Genomic DNA, 6,815 nt, shown 5'->3' on the forward strand with positions numbered 1-6,815 from the left:
GATTTCATATGGATCAACATATTAGTTTCCAATAGATGATCTTTAACTCTAAACCTGTTAGGGTTACAAAATTATAGCCAAGCTCAGATACAAATTGACTTCCCAATTTGGCAACCAAGAGGGGGGTGAATTTGTTTTTTTTTTTTAAATTTCCACTTTTTAAAACTTCACCCAAGTTGCACACCGAGGACAGTGAAATTCCCTCGGAGAAGATCTCTTTGTTCCCATGTTGCCGTCATGTGGAGGGGTGGGATTTTCAACGTTGCTTCCGCGTGGAGGCATGTTGCCGTTGTGTGGAGGGGTGGGATTTTCCACGTTGCTTCTGCGTGGAGGGGGAGATTGTTAGGGGTTCTACGCAAAACAAGAAATCCCACATCGGAAAAATTGAAGGGATGTGGTGGATGGGCTTATAAGGGAGTGGGCACCCTCCCCTTAATGGCTAGCTTTTAGGGGTGAGTTCTACCTGGATCTTGATGCCTATCATGGGATCCGAAATTATTTTCGATTCTTCCAAACAACTAATAAAAACCCATGGTACTATCCAAAATCCTGTCGAGATTGGGTCCAGCTTTTTTAACTGAAAATCGACCCAACCCAAGACCTATGATTTCTTAACCCGACACGGTACTGTCCAAAATCCGGTCAAGATTGGGTCTGGTTTTTTGAACTGAGTAACGACCCAACCCAAGACCTATGATTTCTAAACCCAAACCGGGGTATTTTCAGGCCGGGTCAATGCAGCAATTTTCAACCTAAATAAAACTTAATGGGGTATATGCAGGGGTGGCAAAATTGGCCGAACCGAACCGGAACCGAGCCGAAACCGAACCGAAAATTCAGTTTCAGTTTGGTTAAACCAAACCGATTCAAATTTCGGTTTGGGTATCAAACCGAACCGAAACCGAATATTTGCAATTATTATGAGTAAAGGGTGGCAAAATTGGCGGAACCGAACCGAAACCGAACCGAAAATTCAGTTTTGGTTCGGGTTTTGGTTTGGTAAAACCAAACCGATTCAAATTTCGGTTTGGTTCAGTTTGGGGGTCAAACCGAACCGAAACCGAACCATTGCCACCCCTAGGTATATGGCAATATGTGAGTCTATTTGAACACAAAAAAAATAACAACATTTGATACCAGTATACAACAAGATGGAATTAATCATAAATTTAAAATAACATCTGTAAGACATGTACTCACAACAATAACTACAACTAAGACAAAAATAAGAAAATGATAATAAATTCGAATGGAGAGACATTTATTTGAAGCTCATACAATATAGATGACTCCCAACAAAGAGAAACCCCATCGACTTTAAACAAGGTTTCATCCATAGATTTTAAGGGAAAATTACCAAAAACCCCATCAACTAAAGTTTCTCAACACGGAAACCCACTGAATTTGGACAATTACTAGAATAACCGGTCATTTTGCGAAAGGCTACTGATGTTGGGATTACCATTTTTTTAATAATTGCACTAACTCATCTTGTCTTTTATTATTTAACCAGCAGTAAAAGGTTATTACAATTCCCAAAACATTCTTGAAAGCTGATTAAAAACAAAAAAAACAAGAGTTGGCGCAATTATCAAAACATGATAGTGCCATTGTGCCAACATCATAGCCTTTAGAAAAATAAATTTAAAATTGATTCTACTCATTTTACCCTTCCTTAAGCATATACTATTGTTTTGAGCAAGCAACAATTCGATCTGATAAGACAACTTCATCCTAGTGCCAGCCACATGAATGGCCCAAAACATTATAGTAACCATCCAAAATTTAGGGGTTTTCTTGTTAATAAACTTTAGTAAAGAAGGTTTTTGGTAATTTTCCCCAGATTTAAATTTCTTTTATGGAAATTTTGGCGCGGGCTTGCTAGCAAACACCTTCCTGGTATACTTGATACCGAAAGGCGTAACCTTAGTGTCGCATGTGTCAGACCCATGCCACACGTGCTGAGGGAGGAACCGCCGGAAGTAAAACGACTCGGAGGACAAATGTGGTGTGTCCGACACGAGCACCTGTGCGAGACCGGGCCGCCAACCATCTTTTCCGGTCTGTTTGAGATACATATAACAAATCCGGGACTTAACGCAAGCACTAGTTATCTGGAACTGGTCTACGCCGCATGGCCGGAATGGTTGCCGTGACACATCATCAGCCACGGAAAGTCCGGCATTGTCAACTGTTCTCACGTGCTTGCCTTTGAGGTGGCGAATCAAAACGTCATTGGACATGGAATCGCCGAATCGGAGGCTGATATGGTCCGATGTGCCCGTGTCCTTCCCACATGTGGTCTCTATTAAGATAGTGTATGTACAGTTCTCCTGTGAGAGTTTAGGATCAATATAAGCGCAATTGAAATTCGTGGGGAGTTATACATTTGTGTATTGATACGACTATTCACTATTTCTTGAAGCTTGATTTCTCATTTAGAAGAACTATATAGCCAAGAGAAACCATGAACCAGAATAGAAGAGCTACTGTGAAAAGGACTGCAAAAACCAACTTGTCTAGGCCCGACCCAGATTATATCCGCCAAAATCTGGCCCAATAACTAATTGGGCCAGTAAGCTACGGGCCAAATATGTCAAAATGTGTACTGTACTTGATTGGGCTCAACAGGTGTTATGCAACCCGATGCAAATTGGGAGCGGCCACATCAACCAAAATCTAGCCCGATGCATGGTTGGGCCTAGAATGTATTATCAAACCTAACCCAAGTGGGCTCGGCGTGATTGTGCATAAGTCAATAGTAGGAAAGAACGTGCCGAAAAATATAGGATTCTCTCTTTTAGTATAGTAAGGATTAGTTTTGAGCCCAATAAGCTCCTTTCGTTTGAGGTTATTTCAACCGATGGCGAGCCCTTAAACTGATTATTGGACTCAAAATTGATGTAATTTGAGTCCAATAATCAGTTTTGGGGCTCACAATAAGCTGTCATAATCTCAAACGAACAGGGCCTAATCAGTTTTGGGCTCACAATCGGTTCACAAAATCATGAACAAACAGTGCCTAAGTTGAAAAAACATTTTTTTGTGTGGTATCCAATACCCTCACTCACATTTCAGGTCAGTTGTTCGTCACGTCTTTTTTTTTTGGGCTATTGAGGATGACTGATGTGTGGATTTTGTTTTTGAATACAATGTCAGCAACTTAAAAGTATTTCAGTGTCATTTCAATGCTTTGTGGTATTGGAAATCATGGATTTCCTTTTAAAATGCACAGATTCTCAAGATGTATATCATTTGTTTGATAGAATGCTTACAAGAACATATTTCTTTTTTTTCATGTTTAGAATTGCTACGAGCACGAGAATGAATATGATTAGTGTCAATAGAGTATCTATGTACGTTCAACATGTTTAGTTCATGTCATTTTTTCCATTTCTATCTGTCCTAATTGTTTCCCCATTATATATATCTTTTAGGTACCCATGTCAAACAAAGCATTCCACTTAAGAGAAATGAAATTACCGGGTTTCAGGTTTTGGATTGGAGATGGTTGAATCATATGATAAAAACACATGTTAAAACTGTCCGCCGTGATGAGATGTTGGGAATTTGTAATCTTGAATGGTTAATTTATATATAAGAATGGATTTTGTAGATTTATAATAGTTTTTTCAACTATCCACCCCTTTTCTTTCTAATATTCCCTTTTTTTACATTTTGATTTGATTTTTAGTACCTTTGTCAGGCAAAGCATTCCAGGAAGGATAAATAAAATTAAGGTATACTCTTTTTATATCTTTCAATTTGTAGGATTTTTTAGGTAGATTTTTACTTCATTTACTCTGAATATCCCATCCATTTTACTACTACCACTATGAAGAATATAATGCTAATACTAGATTGTGACCATTTTGTATTATTCAACACAGGCATTAGAGCTTCCTATTCTTTAATTACATCCTATTGTACCTTATGAACTCTTTCTTCAGATGGATTTCTTTTTGAATGTTTGTCGGAATTTATGCTCTTTGGTGTTTAATCTTTGGTTTGTTTATGTTTTTTTATGTGATATTACTATTAACAGTTTAGTTTTTTTATTTGTTCTGCTCATGTGTCATCATAAAGAGAGCTGGGATGATTAAGCTTTTGATTGGTCGGTGTTATTCTGATTACTTTTTCCCAAGCATGGATTGGTAATTTCTATTCGAAAACCTGTTCTAGTTGTAGAAACACACCATAAATGGTGTTTGCCTTTATTGGTGGCAGAAAAAAAAAAATGAACCCCATTTCAAATTCTTTCATTTTGTGGAGGGCCATTTCAATTTCTTTCACTTTGTGGAGGGACATCTTCGAGAAAATCAAATTCAAAATTCAAAGTGGTTGTTTACACTAAATTTTATTCGAAGTGGCTGTTTACACTAGATTTTGTTTTGTCTCAATTCTATCTTAGTATTGCCCAGATTTTATTAAAACCTTATTAGCATACTGTCAAACCCAACTTATTTTATTGGGTTGGTTTTCTTTCCTATTTTTTAACATGCAGTTATAGATAGGATTAAGCTGTTCTCCAAAAAATGGGTTTCCTTTTGAAGGCACTAGCATTCACAAACTCTGCTAATTTGGTAATAACTATTACTCAATTTTCTTTTCATTTATGCATAGATATATGAGATTTGTTTCCTTACTGTATGGGATTTATGAAGAGGGTTGATGGAGTCACATTTGAGTGTAAAAGACGGGGTTATGTGGGATAGATGTTGGGAAAAAGGAAGTGGCTCATATCTTCTTAAATCCATGGTCATGTCAACTATCATCCTAACCTCTGTTTCACAACATACTTTCAACGATGTCTTATTCTTCATTTTGTAGCCACTCATTACTTTCCAATTGATTTTGGTTAGGTTTCAGTGTAATGAGATCTACGATTAATTATTGGTTTCTATTACTACAGTTTTTTTGGGGTCATTTTTCCACTAAATTTTGTGTTCATGATGTCCGCATAACTTCCTACGGACTTTCCATATTCTAATAGCCTCTTCATTATTTCAATTTTATTAAAGGATTCTTTTCTACAGTTTTCTTACCAACATGGCATAATTGACTGTCCAATGGAAGGACCAACAATATGAAGAGGTGGCATTGGATCTTCGATTAATATCTGTCAATGTAGTCATTCGTGAAAATAGTCATGTGCTTACAGCTAAGTAAGATAACTTCCAATTACAATTTCTTTCGGATCTAAACTCCCAAGATGCTATCAACATCCAATACGAAAAGTATAAAACAAAGTGAGTAGCACCATTATCAAAATATGATTGTGGGATATCAGTTGCCACCTTCTTCATTTATTTTTTTTAGCCTCTTTGTCTTGATTAGTTTTTAATTTTTTGGCATTATTATTGAGAGAAAGAGCTAACATTAGATTTGAATGTCTGTCTTCCTTGGGAAAGACACATAAAGAAGCTTAATGTAGCCCACCCATGATATTTATGCCATATCTACATCCTTCTAGGGTTGGCGGGGGGTGACTTTCCTATTTCTGTCATATGATTTAGTGTGTTTCAATGGGTGTCTCATCGTTGTTTTGACTTTATTTTTCAGGTGGAATCAAACCTCCGACCTCAAGGCTGAATGTTAAAGCCTTAACCATTGAGCTACATGCCCAATCCTGTTATTTTGATTTTTAGATTGAGGTTTTGATAGCAGTAAGCAAATCTTCTTTGCTTTGGGAAAATCTGCATGGAGAAACCCAAAGGTTTTCGATTTCATTTGGCAATGACATCATCTTTTATCATGCTTTCAGGGGCTTATCTCTACTTTCTTAAGTATTGAATATGTATAATGATTGAAATTTTAATGAGGTATCAAGATTGGTGTTTAAATATGATGAATCATCAGCATTATTCAGTTTCTAGACTCTTGCAGCAGATTTGTTCTTTCTTAAAGAGGAAAACTGGGAAAACAGCAGAATGGGTCAGTTGAAACATCTATTTCTATAGACTTGAAGTATTTACTGTTTTTTTTTTTTCTTTTTTTTATGGTACTTGAACTGTTTAGGATGTGATATTGCTTTATTATTTGGATAACCAAATAGCTGTCGTTGATGCCATGCTAAAACTTTGCTTTCTCCATCTAATTATCCATTAGTTACCCATTAAGACAACTGCTGATTGTATTTTGATCGTTAATGTTAAAAGATGTGCAGTGAGTACTAATCAAACTCTTACCTGTGTTGGAAGATGATGTTGGGCTTTCCCGACTACCACTATCCCAAAAACAAGCAGAAACACGCAATACCCGAACATCATTTCTCTGTTCTTTTCCATATCTCTTTCTCACTACATTCATGCACATTTTCATTTCGCCTTATATAGACTACTTGTTCAATCGCCTTTCTTTCATTCGTTCCTTGATAGAGACTCCAAAGTGGAGATTCGCAAGCTATCTTGTAATTTTTTTATATATTTTTTTTGGGTTTGATTCGTTATCGCATATTAACTTTGTTGTTTGATTAAGCAATGGATTAAGAAGGTTTTCGAATCTCTGCATGCCTTGTTTGTTTCATTGCCTTCTGCTTTTGAATCTTTAATTTAATCCAAAGAGAGATCTTTCTTTAAGGATTTCGGCTGATCCCTTTATCTTCTTTTTCTTTCTCTTTTTCCTCCTGAAATTTAATTCAATGTAAAGCAAAGAATCTCCAAGAAGAAAGAGAGTTTTTGGTAAGCAAGTTTGAGAGGAATGCTAGACTCAATAGCGCTCTTGCCAAAAAAAAAGTTGAGAGATCACCCCCATTGGTTGCACATTAATTACCGAAATGCATTTAATATTCTTTGACTATTATATGCCTTAAATGC

The 6,815-nt window shown here is 36.6% G+C and overlaps 2 long non-coding RNA genes across 3 annotated transcripts; one reads left to right on the forward strand and one right to left on the reverse strand.

The window, feature by feature from the left end:
• Nucleotides 1–1,129: 1,129 nt before the first annotated feature.
• Nucleotides 1,130–6,300, reverse strand: LOC143849144 (uncharacterized). Its single transcript, XR_013235569.1, has 2 exons — nt 6,189–6,300; nt 1,130–2,333 (listed from the first exon to the last, which is right to left on the reverse strand). It is a non-coding gene; the product is annotated as an uncharacterized LOC143849144 (long non-coding RNA).
• On the forward strand, nt 2,455–5,981 carry LOC143849145 (uncharacterized). 2 transcript variants are annotated; one of them, XR_013235571.1, is made up of 3 exons: nt 2,455–3,078; nt 3,438–3,740; nt 5,037–5,554. It is a non-coding gene; the product is annotated as an uncharacterized LOC143849145 (long non-coding RNA). The 2 variants fall into 2 exon arrangements; XR_013235570.1 differs by lacking the exon at nt 5,037–5,554 and adding an exon at nt 5,563–5,981 and having other exon boundaries at nt 2,457–3,078.
• Nucleotides 6,301–6,815: the final 515 nt, after the last annotated feature.

The sequence above is a fragment of the Tasmannia lanceolata genome, unplaced genomic scaffold (genome assembly GCF_043159265.1).
Source record: "Tasmannia lanceolata isolate RefF3 unplaced genomic scaffold, GAP_Taslan_0.1 ptg000016l, whole genome shotgun sequence".
Classification (NCBI taxonomy): domain Eukaryota; kingdom Viridiplantae; phylum Streptophyta; class Magnoliopsida; order Canellales; family Winteraceae; genus Tasmannia; species Tasmannia lanceolata.